Source organism: Protopterus annectens, chromosome 14.part0 (assembly GCF_019279795.1).
Source record: "Protopterus annectens isolate FY-2018-M chromosome 14.part0, PAN1.0, whole genome shotgun sequence".
Classification (NCBI taxonomy): domain Eukaryota; kingdom Metazoa; phylum Chordata; order Ceratodontiformes; family Protopteridae; genus Protopterus; species Protopterus annectens.
Window position 1 is genome coordinate 788,408,851 of NC_056748.1, and position 17,500 is coordinate 788,426,350.

Sequence of the window (17,500 nt, forward strand, 5' to 3'; positions counted from 1 at the left end):
CCCAGAACTGCAATTTTATATTGTTTTTTGCTTGAAATGATTATCAGATTTAATAATTAAGAAAAATGCTAGCCTGGAAGTGAGAGGTGTCAGTCTATTATGGTACATCATGGTGCAGCAAAAATGGGGTCGATACCTGTGTGATGTTATCACCTCATTAGGGATGTAGGTGTTGCCCGCACTTCTGCTTCAGCTGCTCTCTGTTTCCTTTACTATCCTGGCACTTTTCATGCTGTTAAAGTAACAAATGGATTCTGGGCACATCATTCTTTAATAATACATGACAGGTATAAGTCTATAATCTGGCCTGTCCTGGGCTTCCCTGTTGTATTTTCATGATGCTTAGGTTGTGTACTAGTGCTTGAGTTGTGTACAGGTGACCACAGTGGTACAGCTACATTCGTACCTCAGTTACTACCATCCATATGACATTACTCACAAAAGTGGCCATTCCAATGACGCATGACAGCTGATGACTAAAAACGCAGTACAGATATTACAGAAAATGTTGCTACTACTGTGGAGTAATTGCTACCTGCTCAAGATTTGTTTGTTAACTCCACTGATCTCTCACCCACTGAGGCTGTGAAAATTGAAAAGCTTCTTTTGGTCCTCTTGGCCAGTGAGCTCAAAGCCTGATCTCTATATAAAGCATCTCTATACAAAAAGAGTCAGATGTTTCTGATGATGTTCAGGCACAGGCCAGGATGGCTATAACCCATGTTTTCCTGCTATGCTTTTCAAATACTAACTAATCTTAAAATCGAGATATAAACTTTGTGGTTTGCTGACAGCATACATTCAGAGAGTTACAGCTGTGAAGCTGTACTCCGTCAGCTCTACTAAACATTACATTAGGTGACTTCATGACCTCCAAGATTGCTTTTGCTACATCATATTTCCTTCAAAACTTGCTGCATCATACTTAAACTGTCACATGTTACTCTAATATGAATTCCATAACTTTACTCCATTGTCACTGGCCATGCTTACCACATTGATATGCGTTTGCATTTGCTTTGCTTTTTAGAAGCTTTGTAGATTTGCATTTGCTTGTGTTTGAATATGAATGCATCTTAAATGCTTATGAATATTGACAGAACTACAGAAGTTAGCACATTTCTACAATTTGAATGATATTACAAAATGCTAGTCAGCAGAAAGAGTGGCAGAAAAAAAAATCTCCCCTTACATGTTTGTATTTTGTAGTGTTGTGCGCTATCAAGTGAAACACTGTCAAAAGTTACAGTTTGCACATGAAGCCTACACAAAACAGACCCGTATCAGTGCATTGCCATTACTTATGCATACTCAGTACCAGTGGTGGTACACGTGTTCCATTCCACAGTTGCATACATACATCTCTCCCTGTCTGTTATCCCTAGCCCTAACACAAAGATGTCACATTTGACATTTCTGGCTATATGCAACAAACCACAATGACAAGACATGTGAGTAAACCCACTCTTGCCCATGAGTTGTTGAGCTACTATCGAAAATGAATGATACAAGTAGTTCATAGGTGTGTACTAGGCTAATGGCCCTGGAGCCTTTACAAGCCTAGCCCATAGAAGTACCTTGGCATCTTGCCGCCCGATGTTAGTTCCCAGAGCCTCTATCAAGTACAGCCACTGGGGTGATCCCTGTGGTAAATTTTCTATAGGTAAAAGCTTCACTTGTATCAAGATTATATCATCCCAGATGGGACTCGAACCCACAATCCCTGGCTTAGGAGGCCAATGCCTTATCCATTAGGCCACTGGGGCTTGATTCTGATGGTTAATACCATGATGGCATCTCTGAAATAATCTCTCCTCCTGTTCTTTCATCTGGTAAGAGTGCCTGAGATAAATGTCATCATATTGATGTCCATGCTTCTCTACAGATCTTGGAACATATGTCCTGTCTGTAACCTTGAAAACGGCTCATTGCAGTATCAGTACTTTAAAAGATCCTATCATATAGCTGGATCAGCCCATCTTTAAAATGTCTGTGGAGATGATATAGCACTATCATGTTTTTTTTTCTGTGCACCATGCAGATACCTTTCTTATAACACTGTTAACATGGTTGGCAGTCTCTGTGTTCATTCCATTGCAGAAGTTCATAGGGTATAAGAATAAATATGGTGCTGCATTACACACAATGGTACGTTATTTGAATTTTGTTCTAAACCCTGTTAAGATTGCACTGTTATGGGTGGGGTTGGGGGGTCATGGTTATGTGGCTGAGTGCCAAAGCAAGTCCTACTATGCTACTTAAAGTTCATTTGTGCAGTTCATAAATGTGCATGACTGTGGGCTGTTCTGTAACATTTTTGTAAGAGAGAACTAATTTAGCAATTCAGAACCATTCAGTTCACATAAGCCTCATTAGGCATGCACAAAGAAGCTTGACATAAAAATGTGATACAGAACCAAGTAGAATCCATGTCTGATTATTAACAGCATTCTAGGCCAGATGTAAGTAGCAAGGGGGAAAAAAAGTCCTCATTCCAAGTCTGAAAGGTCCCCCCCCAAAGTCCCTTGATATAGTTTCAGAGGAAGACAAAAAATATTACTAGGAATTTGCTAAACTAGAGAATTGTAGTTCACTGCAAACACTGAATGTCATTTAAGCAGTGATGGTTGAGAACACAGCTACTTAAACAGTTTATTAATTTTGGGGTTACAATTCAGGAACAAATCAGCACATAGAATAAAGTGCCAACTGGGCCCTCCCAGCTACTTGCTCTCAGGGCAGGCAGTCCTCATACTCCACTCTTACAGTGTCACTGACTCCTGTCATATCAGTTGGCAAAATATCACTTGTGTTGCCAGGCAGAGCATATAGCCAGTACTCAGAAATAAACTGCTCCAATGTCAAGCAAAAACTTTATTAAAGCAAAGCTTTCAGGTAACAACACTTTCTCAATGTTAATACCATTACACAGAATAATCACCATTTAAATAAGAGCAAACAAGTATCACATGACCATAGCCAGCATATCACATGCCAATGCATATATTTTTTTTAAAAGACATTAAATATTTTGTTGTTGTATTCTTACTAAAACAGGTTTAATACTTACAGTATTGTTAAGATTGGATTCAAACTCTGCACATAATCTAATAAGCAATTCATACTCTTTATTTTCAAGAAAATTGTTCAAATCACCCCCCCCCCAGTTCCTTTCACTACTATGTCTATTACCCTAAACTTAAAACAATGGTCCTCACCCTTGTTCATAATATGTCTACTTAGAGCATTCTTGTCATTTGTCCTTCTTATATCCGACTTATGCTCAATAAATCGCTCCCTCAGCCTTCTGGTGGTTTTCCCCACATAAAATGAAAAACAGGTTTAATACTTACAGTATTGTTAAGACCAGGTTCAAACTCTGCACATAATCCACAAGTGGCGAGGTACACCACATAGCTGGTATTACAACTGGCTGTGAGGGAAAAAGTATATTGCCTGTTGGTCACAGGATGTGTGAACACATTATTATTACCTGCTAAAATATCATTATAACAACTACAATTCATACACTTAAAAGTGCGTCTTGTCTAATTGCCGGTATAGATTTACTCCATATAGGATTGGGCCTTTCGTGGCTCAAAAAGTGAGATTCCAGTCACTTTGGAGCAGCTGATAAGCTACTGAGTATAAAGAGAGTGCTATACTAATCTATCAGGATAACTGAAGGACTGAAGTCTTTTTCTTGGTTAGAAATTTCTGTGGATGTTCTAGTTGAGCAATGGGGTTGGATTTGTTTCTACCAAAAGCATAATTTTATTCAATAAGGGATTTGACCAGGGAAGAATACAATGGCAGGCTGACTTCTTTGGATAATGAAGGTATCGACCCTGGAAATTAATTGGGTCAGATAGAAAGGTAGTAGAAAGATTTCTTAATTGTGTTGGAAACATAATGATTAAATGAGAGACACTTTCCCACAAAAGTACTCACATAAGTACCCATGTCTCTCATGACTGTCTCTGTGAAGAGGAGAACCTTCTACAACATATGAGATGGGAGTGGCTTTTATGCTGAAAACTATGACACTGTATTTACTTGCACTTAGACTGAAACTGTTTTGTAGACCAGGTATGTGATATTCCAGCCTTTGCTGTAGCTGTTTAATATATCAGTGGATGAGCAGACAATAGTATCCAGCTTGCAGTCACTGGCAAATGTGACCCTTCCAGGCATTGGCTTGGATGTCTACAAAATAAATACAAAACAGAAGAGGACCCAGTGCTGTAATATTCCTCTAGAAACAATTTTAAGTTCAGAGATGATTCCAGCAAATCTCACAACTTGGGATGTGTTCAATAGTCAATTTGTTTTCTAGTGGACAATGCACGTGTTTATATAAAGTTTGCCTCATATTTTAACAATATCAGAATGTGGGATAGCTTCAAAAGCTTGGACCAGGTAGACAGACATAAGCTACATATATGGAGGAACCACTGTCTACAGCCTCTATAACATTTTCAGTGGTGCTTATAAAGTTCAGGAGACAGGATATGCCCTTCACATAACTGAAGTGATTGGGGTCTAGAGCAGTAAAGCTGTGTAAATCCACAGAAATGAGCTCTGCTGTGATAAGCTCCATTGCTTTGCATATAAGGCTGGTGAGGCTGATGCCCCTATAATTTCCACATCTGTAAAGGGGACATCCTTGTGGATGGAAGTGACAGTGGTTGTTCTTTAGGCATCAGGCACAAACCCTGTACACAGAGTGAGGCTGAACCATATAAGCATTGGCTCAGGTACTGCATATCTGGCACTGATGAGAATGCAGCCTGGTATGTTATCTGGTCCTGTAAAAGTATTATTTTAGTCTTTGAAATGGATTGTAGGACTTGTTCTAGAGTAATCTCAGGGGAAACTACATTTTTAGGGATAGCAAGGGCAATAACGTATGTAGATGAGGTAAAGGTAGGACTAAATTTGTTTGCTAATATATTGACTTTATTCTAGGAATATGTGATAATTTTATGGGTGAGCTCAATGTATTACTGTACATTATTTTAAATTTCCTGACATAACAAAAGAAAAACATGGTGGCTTCCTTTATCTGTAGTGACCTTAAGCTTGTACTCTGATTTACATTTTCTAATAATTTTCCTGAATTCACTGATGGCATGTTTCAGTGTGGTCTTCAGATAGGGGAATAGGAATTTCTCAACAATTTCATTATATACTTCTTTTGTTATTCAGTTTATTAATGTGTGAATTCCACCAGAGAGGCTTATTCCTGAATTTGGTGCATTTAAGTGCAAGTCGTCTGCTATCCTGTTTATTCTGGAGAAGTCTTTAATACTGAAAGGAGAAAAGCATTAAATTCTTATCAAATTTTCCACTGTTGGGTTATGTTCCTCTGCTGCCTTCTGTTTGTTGTTTCTTAAAAGTGGACACTTGCTGCTTTACCACTGCTTCTGAATGTTTTGTTTGTGTCTTTCAGATTTTCCCGGTTAGGGGTCGCCACAGCGGAACTCCAGTCCGCTAATGATTGGCAGTTGATTTGTTATGATCCCAAATTTATACAGTTGGTTGATTGCTCAGAAAGTTACTAATTCTTAGTATTTTGTCCCCTGACTTCTATCAAGGCAATTAGCAGATCTATGCCTCTCTTCTTGAGCAAATAATTTCTTAACAGTAAGTTTGCATGACTATTTAAAGGCCCCTCCATAAGGATAGAAATGTATAACAACAGTGTCATAGTTAATGAGTTGGAGCCCTTCCCCAAGATGGATATTCTGACAGTTTGGCCTCAAATTACATAAAATTAATGAAGTTATATGTTTAACTAAACTGGATGGATTTTAGTAAAACAGAATGTTTTCAATATTTTGAGCTACATTTGAAGTGCTTCATCTACTAGAACCTGTCCCACAAACTTTTCTCATTTTGTAATTCATTCCCAAAAGTAAATCTGCAATTATCTTGAGTTATTTTCAAGGTACAGATTTAATTAGGTAGAATTTATCTATTCCTTTGGTTCAATGCAAGATGAATGTAACTGCTCTTTAACTGATTTCTACAAACTGATTTTACATATCGATGATATTTTACCTTCGGTGCTGTCAAATCATCTTCAAAACATAATAAAAATGACCACAACTTTGTCATTGGATAGGGTAATATGAAGCATATCATTAAACTGTGCAGCAATAATTTTGAAAGCTGCATATATTGTCAGTCTGTTTTTAATTTAAATAAAGTTTAGAGTTACATTCCGATCCACGTGTTTTAGCTTATGGGGTGCTTTCTGGGTGTACATAATACACAGACGCATACAAACACACACATCTATATATCTATCTACATATCCATATCAATATCTGTGTAGTTTAGTCTACTTTATTTAAGGTCAACATCTGTTTTGCTGACACACATTCGTCGACAAAACAGATGGTTGACAGTTGTGCAAGATCGCTATATTACTGGGGGTGGGTGATATACACTTTCCCTGGTTCTGTGCAATCTCAGAGTTAGAATCTATAAGACGCAAGGGGTGTGGAGGCACAGTCCCCTCACATGGGGATGGAAGGGGGCTGGAACACCTGCAAAAAAAGATTGTTTTAATGAGGTTATGTTTCGGAGGACACCTCCATATACATATGTGTGTGTGTGTGCGTATACTTAAATGATTGAAATATGAAAATATCAACTCTAAAGGTTGACAATGCAAATGTCAAGTCACTACATCTGCTCCAAGGAGTACCCTTGGAGCACGCAAAAAATAAACACAAAGAGTCTGAAATATTATTTTTTTGCAATGGGGCAAGCTCCCTGCAGCCCAGACACATCTTACTAATCATATATACTAAATCTAAGATCACAAAGTACCCATCATTTTGGTTAACAAAATTGTTTTGGCTATACAGAAGTCAATATTAATGACAGTTTACCATAACAGAGGTTCCTAAATACACACACACACACACACACACACACACACACACACACACACACACACACACACACACACACACACAGACACAGACACACACACACACAGACACACACACACACACACACACACACACACACACACACACACATGGTTGAGACCATACCATCAACATTCTGAAAACGCAAACAAAGCAAAACCAATAAAGACTGTGCTTTTACATGGGGCAAGTCCACCCCCGGCACCCCACACTCCCTGCAGAGTTATATATACCAACTCTGAGGTCACACTACAGTGGGGAAAAGGGCAAATTCCTTGATCCCCCTGTATTGCAGTCTCAGTACAACCACTTTGAGTTTTGATATGTTGTCGACCGTATGACATTCAACTTTCCAAACACTTGATAATCTGATATATAACCCCTATACAAACATGCATATGCAAAACATTCACATGCATTTGCCTCAGTGGCTATTATAAACAGAACATCAATCACAAGTACATATGTTAAGCTGAGCATCTTTTAAACTGCAATACAGTTGACTTTGATAAATATCTCAGTGTTGTGAAGTACTAAAAATACTATTCATGCTTTAATAATGAAGCAAGGATAATAATTTTTTTATATTTTCCATAAATCTGCAGATTGTATTATAGATATAATACTTCATACTGAATTCTGTATCTAAAATCATTTCAGTAAGTTATGTTCACAGAAACGTATGTATTCCGATGCACTTTACAATATCAAAATATAAAGTACTAGACTTTGCATGAGACCAGTAAACAATGACTACATATGTGCAGATACAAACTAAGAGAAAAGAAAACGTCAAGAAGACATTTTGGCATTGTTGCAAGACATTCCATTTCACAGTTAAAATACAGTAACAACACAATGAAGCAATTCTTAAGACAGAAGTAATGAACAAAAAAAGCTTTCTCGTGGTGCAATGCACTAAACATTTGTATTGGCTGTATAATTACTAAATCGACTATTACATGGGGATCTTCATCACCTTCCATTTCATAGCTCTAATGATTTAGTATGGGCACCTCAAAGTCACACTACTCCAGAAAAAAGTGAATAGCCATAGATATTAACATGTAGTACTCCCTTTAGCTTTTTAAGTATTTTAACCTCAGTATTAGTGTATTTTTAAAGTGAGGGCATGGTTTCATGGTGGGGTGGGGGTTCTGAAGAAAACAAACATCTGACAGAATGCATAGTTAAATAACATTGTTTGTAATATCTGTGCTTATGTAACTGTCTACCTATAATTTTATGTGTGACCTCAGACTTTGCAAATTGTGTAAAGTCAAAAGCAAATGTAGTCTGTGGAGCAGACTTATTTTTATGTGAACTCCGTTTGAGTCAGGGAGGGGATGGGATTATTTGTAGAAAAGCAATAGGCTAAGAGGAGAGGTTCTGGTAAGCATGTGATTTGTTGCGACTAGGAGGTTGAGTGGAATCCATTGATTAGTGGCATTCCAGCTGGAGACTTGTTTGCACAGTGGCTTGGCTTGGCCTTGGTGCATTTAGTTACACCTCCTCTGTTTCGTGCATATATGGAAAAAAAAAACACTGAAGTCATGCTGGGAGCCTTTAGCATTCAGTGCTGATGGGGTGGCTTGTGTCAGTCCAGAACAAGGGCTCCACAGACTTCGGTGGACAGAGGTATGACAAGAGTAGTTTGCTTGCCATGGTAGGGGCTAGCGAGTGTGGGAGTCTGACTGGTTTTTAGGTTGAAAGATTGAAAAAAAAAAATAGTGAGCCCAGTTGCTTCCACAGTAATTGGGAGCTTGGGCCTTACCATACCTCTCAACATCTTAGCCTAAGGGATTTGAACAAAGTTTGACATAACGGAGACAGAGACCCACAGACACGGATACAATTTAAACATGCATAGGTGGCTATTTGTTTAAATATAGCTTTAATAAACTTAAGAAGTTTTTATAATAGTATGTATGTTAGCAGGCATTTGTAGGAGGTATAGAGTCTTGAACTTCTACTTTAATCTGTATGTCATCATAGTGTTTCATTGTAATTTAAAATAAAAAGTGTATGTGTATATGTGTATATATATGTATGTATATATATATATATATATATATATATATATATATATATATATATGTATATATACACACACACACACACACACACACACACACACACACACACACACACACACACACACACACACACACGTTGGTGAGGGGCAGATCAGGTAATGAGACATTACTTTGGATATTCTGATGAAGTCGGCATAGTTGAAGGATGGACCTGATCATAGCATGCTCATGTGGTGGTTTGGGCCTGAAGCTCTCACCAGGGTGGTTACCGCAGCTACTGATGCGATGGTTCTCTCATATGGTCTCTGCTGGTGTAGGAAGGGATATAAGCAGTAGAGCTACCCTTGGGTTTATGCTTAGTGGGGGTGTGGTAGCAGTGAATTTTAAACAGGTCTGGTTTAATAAGAGAAAGTCTACCTGTGGTGTGGTAATTGAGTGGGAGTTCTGGTAATTTGTGTGGCTTTGTGGTTTGGGTTTGTGAGTGTAGTTGCTATGGTGTCATGAGCTAGCAGTCTTGGTAGTGGAATGCTGCAGTTGTTTCAGTTTAGTACAGGAGGTCCTGTTGTATGTACAGCAATGGTTCGGCATATGTTTGGTGGAGGATGGCGCCTTGTTGTATCTAATCAGTGGCTTAAGATGGCATGCCGTCCATCTTGTTCTGGTGAGTGGCTGGTCAGTGTTATCAAGTCCTTGCACTTTGACTAGGGAGCAGTTCTGGTTATATAAGAGGGTGTGTTCTGGTTCACAGAGGTTTTAGGCAGATGGGGGCATTATGCCCTGGGCATATCAAAGGACGGTTGTTTGCATCTTCATTGGGCATGACGGCTACTATGGAAAAGGAGTTGTGATGACATTCAAACTGCTCGGTGGATGCATTCTGATGAAGTTTTTTTTTCTTATTTGTGAGAGGCTTCACTTGGTGGGCAGGGGGAGTTATTGTTGATGATGTTTTTTTTCTTCTTCTCCCATTTGAGAGCAGCCACAAGTGTAAGCATATTATGTTAAGTTTGGGGTGAGTTCAAGAATGACATATAGTGTTTTGTTTGTACTTTAGGCTGTCCGAAGCCTGCATGACCAAAGTTAAAATCATGACTGTAAGCTACTGTTTTCACTTATGCTCTTGCTCCAGGAATGATATGAATACTTTTGTTAAATGTCTCTAAAACTGTTTCATATATTGCTCAGCCTATGGGCATATTGGGATCAGCTACATTTCTCACAGAAAAGTAATTAACAAAGATAAAACATAGGAAGATCAGCTATATCCATTAGGTTGTCAGAGTATGAGTCCTACATTTCACCTCCCTTATTAACAAGAGTGTTTCGTTTTGGGCAGTACACAGACCATAGGTGTGTCTGAATATATCTGGGCATATGGCAGGTGGCTCATATATACAGATATATGTATATACTTACAGATAGTGATAGGTCATATGTACAGTGGATATAAAAAGTGTTAAAATGCCATGTTTTGTGATATAAAAAATGAGACAACAATAAATCATTTCTAAACTTTTCCCACCTTTAATGTGACCTACAACCTGTACAATTCAATTAAAAAACAAACAAACCTGTTAGGGGAAAAATATAAAAAATAAAAACACATACAATAAGCTGATTGCATAAGTGTGCACACCCTTAAACTAAAGCTTTGTTGAAGCACCTTTTGATTTAATTACAGGGAGTGTGTACACTTTTTATATCTAGTGTATATAAATATTAAAAAAATAAAATAAATAGTTGCAATAGTATGCGGTGGTAGAATATGGTTAAGCTGTAAAAGCAGCATGGCTGATTTGCACTGCTTATTGTTCAGAAACTGTGGCTTGAGGAAATTTACCATAAGATATCGGGAGAAGAGGCTACTCTGCCCATTCCCCTTGATCAGTTCAGTAAGAAGGGGGGAGGTAGAGACATGTGGCACATTGCAACGGATGTAAGGGTATTACAATGTTTATAGATATGGGTACTTGGAGACATGTTTGTGGGGTGGAGAGTATACTTACATGCAAATCTAGGGCAAGTAGAGGGCTGAAGGATATATGAACAGAGGGAGATTTGTGTGTATTGAATGAATGAGTATGTGTATATATTAAGATACATATATGGATGTATAGGGAGTTGGATGCGTATGTGTGGGAACACTGGAACATACAGGTATTTTAACTTTGGTCATGCAGGCTTCGGACAGCCTACAGTACAAACAAAACACTATATGTCATTCTTGAACTCACCCCAAACTTAACATAATATGCTTACACTTGTGGCTGCTCTCAAATGGGAGAAGAATATATGTAGATATGGCCATTGTTGGACAGGTAGAGTATATGTACATTATAATAATAAAAAAAATTGTTGGTACAGGTACTTAGCATCCAGAGCGGGTAATGGGATGGTTTGGCGTCATCACCTTTCCCACTGGGGATAGGAAAAAGATAAAGGGAGATGAAGTGGGAATGAGGGCAGTCAAGGGATGTCAGCCAAAGTGTGTGTGTGGGGGTCTCTAATTTAAACTTATTAATTTTTTTTGTGTGTGTGCAAGTTGGTTACCAGCTGCACTGTAGTTTGAAGCAGTTTTCCAGCAGTGGGCATATTGATATCAAAAATAAGCAGGAGGCAGGTGGAGCAGAACATCTGAATATGGACAGGTTTAGTTTGAATAGGATTTGCAGGAAGGAGTTCGAGCGAATACAAGGTGATGTTTTGATTTTGTATATGGAGCAGCAGGGTTGAATTTTGGCTGGATTACAGTTAGCCTGGGACTGTAAGACCGGGTCCATGGTATGAGTATTATCATGGAAGCATGTCATTGATGACAAGAGATATGTATTTCTTTTTGGGGGGTGGGGATCTACTTCTAAATCCTGAAATCCCACAAGACCAAATGTTATTTTTACAAGACAAAAATAACGAATGGTTGAAATTATAAAGGGCCAATTTTTCACAGGGCAAGTAAACACTTGCCCAAAACTTCATGGAACCACACTAGACTATGCAAAACCCACCTAGGTGGGGGGGGGGGGCTACGCATCCCACACTCCCCCAATGTGGAGGGCTGCTCCCCCACAACCCCCCAAATATTATACGCCAACTATGGGATCGCATTACAGTGGGGAAAAGGGCATATTTTCCCACATTGGGCAAGTATTTACTTGACCTGTGAAAAATCATCTGTTCGGGATTTCAACTGTTCGTTATTTTCATCTTGCAAAAATAACATTAAGTCTTGTGGGATTTCAGAATTTAGAAGTAGACCCATTTTGTTACATTAAGTAACTGCTTAGCACTGGAGTAAGATTTAGGTGAGGAAGTTTTGGGTTAGGTATTTTTGTTCATACAGATGCAGAGGAAAGCTGAGCCAGTGGCTCCTGGTAGTAACAACACACACACACACACACACACACACACACACACACATACATATATATATATATATATATATATATATGTGTGTGTGTGTGTGTGTATATATATATATATATATAGAGAGAGAGAGAGAGACACACACACACATATGTATATATTTATAGAAACCAAGAAATAATGGTAACAAACTATTTTATTACATGGCATTTTTCTTAAGCAATGAGTCCATGAAAAGAACTATCTTTTTTATTACCTGCGCTGCTAGGAGACTAGGATGGATTTTTTTGAAAGGGTTGTGTGAATAAAGGCGGAGATGGACAACGCACATGGAACATTATGGTAAGTACACAACTTCTTTATGTGTTGTCAATCTCGCCTTTATTCTCATGTATGGGACAGTGTCCCTAGCAATCTGAAACCTGGGTAGCTCAAGCACGAATATTCCTCAGAGCCATAGATCCAAAGGAAGCGCTACTCCTGGAGGCCAAATCTAGTTTGGAATGAGTAATAAAAGTATAGGGGTTTGACCATGTCACTGCTGCACAAATACTGTCCATAGAAACTCTAGCTAGAAAAGCTGAAGTAGCAGCAATAGCTCTAGCAGAATGGGCTCTCACAGGCTCATGTAGTTGTTTATTCTTGGAAGTATAAATAAAAGAAATGCAATCAGAAAGCCATTTAAATAAGCTAACCTTGAATACCAGTAAACCTTTTCTTGTTTCAGAAAAATAAATAAATAACTGTTCTGACTTTCTAAAATCCTTAGTTCTGTGCAAATAGAAATGTAATTGTCTGTGGACATCAAATAAATGTAACATATACTCTCCTTTATTTTGGAAAATTGGGAAAAACACTGGTAGTTCAATTGACTGGTTTAGGTTATTGTCAGAAACTACTTTTGGAAGAAAAAAAGGATTAGTACAAAGAGAAACTCTGTCCTTATGAAACACCAAAAAAGGAGGATTAGCAGACAAGGCCTGCAATTCGGATATTCTCCTTGCTGAAGTAATAGCCACCAGAAAAATAGTTTTCTATGACAAAAAATTTAGATCACACTTAGCTGAAGGCTCAAAAGGGGAATGAATGATATGGGACAGTACAGAATTTAAATCCCCTGGAGGAGATGGACTTTTACAAGGTGGGCTTAACCATCAAGGTTCCCTTTAAAAAGGTCTTATAAAGCTTGTGCAATATAATTGAAGCGCCTTTTCCCCTAGATGAAAAATGGAAATAGGGGCCAACTAAACCCTTATAGTTGTTGCTGCAGCACCTTCTTTGAAAAGCTTCACCAAAAAATGCAAAATAAAATGAAAGGAAGCAGTAAAAAGATAAACATTATTTTCTGTAGCCCACACAGCAAATCTTTTCTATTTGCGTCTATAAAGTTTAAGTGTGGACATTTTATGTGAGGAAAATAAAATATGTCTAACTGGGGGACGAAAGAAGGGATGCTTGGCTATAATTGGAATTAGAGCAGCCATGCTGTCAGTTTCAGATTCTGTAAATCAGGATGAACCATTTTCTGCAGATGCGAGAGGATGTTTGTCTGGAACTGGGTCCAGAATCCATGGTTCTTCCCGAAGAGACCACAGAAAAGGAAACCAAATCTGTAAAAAATTGGGAATCAGGGGTGTTGGGGGATAGGCGTAAAGAAGTCCTGGGGGGCCAATTGTGAACAAGTGCATAAGGCTGGCCCCATTTCTGGAATATTCTTTTTGCAATTTCCTGTTTGAGAGATCACTCATGAAGCATCAAAATTGCCCTGATGAGCTTTGTCTGCTATGACGTTGGATTTCCCCAGAATATGTGCTGTGATCAGAAAGCGGTTGGAAGATATCACCCATTGCCAAACTTGGAGGGTTTCCCAACAAAGAGGGTAAAATCTGGTTCTTTCTTGTTTGTTGATGTACCAGATTAATGACATGTTGTCTGACTGAACTGCTATTGTTCCCAGAGGAAAAGAGTCTTGGAAGGCTTGCAACGCTAGAAGCACTGCTCCCATCTCTAAAACATTTATGTGCAGTTGTGCCTCACATGACAACCAAGTGCCTTGGACAGTCCTTTCCAGAGAATGCTCCCCCACCCTATCTGAGAGGCATCAGTGGTCACTGTGGCTTGGGGTTGACTGGGTATAAATGAAAGACTTAGACTGACTTGATCAGAATGGATCCATCATTGAAGATTCTTTTTGCATGAATCTGTAATCAAGATCTTGTGAGACACTGGAAATTCTAGATAAGACAGTGGGTCAATAACAACCATTGCAGTATCCTCATGTGTAGGGGTGCTAGTGGCACTAACACTATTGAAGCTGCTATTGTTCCCAACACTGGAGTACAAGTTTTGCTGTCACTCTTTTCTTGCAAATCAATATTTTCTCCTGACTGCACAATGATATTATTCTGTTGGAGGGAAGATTTACCATCATTTGTCTTCTGTGTAGATGAGTCACTATGAAAACCAAATTTTGACAAGGTTGAAGAGCTGATGTTTCGAAATTTACAGTGATTCCTAGATGTCAGCAGAGTTGTAAGGTAGTTTTCCTTGCCCTTATGAGTTGATGCATGGTCATGGCGGTTAGGAGCCTGTCATCAAAGTATGGAAACAGTCAGAATTCTAGGCACCTTAAGTGAGCCGCAACCACTGCCATGCATTTGGTGAACACTCTGGGGCCTGTAGCGACACCAAAGGGGAGGGCTGGAAACTGATAATGACTGACTCCCAGCCAGAAGCTCAGATGTCTTCTGGAGCATCTGTCCATTTTTATATGGTAGTATGCATCCTGAAGATCTATTGAGCACATCCAATTTTCTTCTCACAGAAAGGACAGACTAGATTGTAAAGTGACCATTGAAAACTTGCTCTTTTTGATCAACTTGTTTAGGTTGCTGAGATCCAGAATGGGTCTCTCCAGTCCCCTGTTTTCTTTGGTGTTAAAAGAATCTTGAGTAAGTTCCGAATCCTTGTTAGTCTGAGGGGACTTCTTGGATAACTCTTTTGTATAGCAACTTTTGAATTTCTTTGATTGCTTGATCCCTTTGATTGGGTGGCAAATCTAAGATTTTTTTGTTTTGGGGGAGGGGATAATGTAACCTCTGGATATTATTTGCTGCATCCATTTGTCATTTGTAATCTCTTGCCAGGCCTGTGGTTGAAGAGATAGCCAACCCCTGATTGCCTCCAGAGGTGGGCAATTGGGCCTCTGTTCAGGAGCAGTGAAAGTGCTTGCCAAAGAAGGTATCTCTGAAGCCCTGATTTTGCAGGCCTCCCTTGCTGCAAGGGTGGCATCTTAGATTATTTTTCCCTCCTCTACTTCTGGGGGAACTTTCACCATCTGTGTCCAGAAAAGACCTTGAGATTTTTGGAACCACATCATTCTACTACATTTCTGACCTTTGGGATAGGGTCTGGTTGGAGATGAAAAATGGACTCCTACAGCAGACAAGGTCTTGCCTTCTTGTTCACATGTGGTGAACGTATCTTTGACTTTTGGTCCAAAAAGACATGAGACATCAAAAGGGGCATTCACAAAGGAAGACTTGAAAGGTTCTGTGAAATCACAAAGTCGCATCCAGGCCTGCCTCCTAATGGAGATTCCTGAACCTGCAGATCTATTCACTCCATCTGCTGTATATGAAATCAGTCTCATGGAGGAGTTAACAACTCAATTTAGGGTGGTGAACTGAGAGGCTACTTTGTCTGTGAGCTGCTCAGCCACAGCTCCTTTCAGGGTATCTTTCAGTTCTTTTAGCTGATCCCTTAATCAGCTAGTGAAGTGTAAAGCCTGCCAAAGAGAAGACCTGCTTCCTGTATCTACCCATCATCTTAGTGTCCTTATTAGGAGGGTGGATAGTGGAAATGCACTCAGAAAGTTCCTTTTTGGTGGCAACTGCCATGACCATGGCATTTACAGCTACACCTTTTGAAAGAAACGTTTTGTCAGTAGGTGATGTGATGTACTTATTTGGCCTCCTAGGAGTAGAATCTATGGTATCTGGGGTCTGCCAAGCCTTCCAAGAGATTAAGTCATTAAGCTCATCAGAAGGAGGGGTCACCCAGGAAGTGGAAGCGCAGAACCCAAAAGCCTTCAGGTATACCAATTCCTCCACTGAAGGTGAGTTGGACTGCCAGCGACCTCTCTGTTTAGGCATTTCCAAGATGTTCCTAAATGAGACATCTTCAGGAGGTGACCATGGGGACCCTTCAGCTTCATCAAGATCAGTATCCAAAGTGGCAGACTCCTCTGGGGAGTCTAGATGTTTCCTCTTTCCAATCCTCTTCCAAGGAACTTACTCAGTGGGATAATCTGGGGAAGTTTCAGAAGAGGGGTGGTTCGATGAGGAACATCTTGAGACTTGGGGCCCCGCTGTCCCTGTAGATGGACTAAAATAGAGGATGAAGGCACCATCAGAGAAGGGGGAGAAAGATCCTGAGATGACGGAGTCTGAGACTGAGAAGCAGCCAAAGCTCTCATCATAGTCTTAAAGGCTCCCCACCCCTGATCCGAGGAACTCCCCAGCAGCAACAAAAATGTACTTGTCACCCCAGGCCATTCCAAACCAGAAAACAATAAGTCAGAGGCCAAGGTAGGAGCCATGTTTATCCGAGCTGATGCTCCAAGCAGCAGGATCTGATCTGAAGAAAAAGTGGTCGGTTCCCTATCCTCAGGGCCAACCAGAGAGCTACAGCTCCTACAGCCCTCCCACTCTGACAAAGCAGAGAAACCCGGAGCAGATGTTGGAGCAGATAACAGTGGAAGTCTCTGATCTGACACAGACAATCTGGACATCAGAATCTTCCGGCTCTGAACTCAAAGGTTGGGTTGTAGGAAGAAGAGAAGCTACCGGGGCAGACTTTGATGGCTCTGAAGCTGTAGGGCTCGGATCCAATAACAACTTGGCCAGCGCCGGTGTCTTGAGTAACATCTGTACAATCCTCGCCACATAATCATATGAGAGGCTCCTATTAGATCAGATAGATAGGGTTGGAGACCTGGATCTTGCCAAAATAGGGGAAGGCATTCTGGAAGGAACTGGTTCAATGGAAGGAGACTGTTCTCGGATCCAAGTCAGCGTCGCAGAAGAGGTTGTTGGAGCAGAGACTACTAAACACTACAATGAACCTTCAGATCTGATACCCTTCTGCTCCAAAGTA

At 39.7% G+C, this 17,500-nt stretch overlaps 1 non-coding gene across 1 annotated transcript; it reads right to left on the minus strand.

Moving 5' to 3' along the window:
- Positions 1-1,693: 1,693 nt before the first annotated feature.
- On the minus strand, positions 1,694-1,766 carry TRNAR-CCU. Its single transcript has one exon. It is a non-coding gene; the product is annotated as a tRNA-Arg (tRNA).
- Between the last annotated feature and the right edge of the window lie 15,734 nt (positions 1,767-17,500).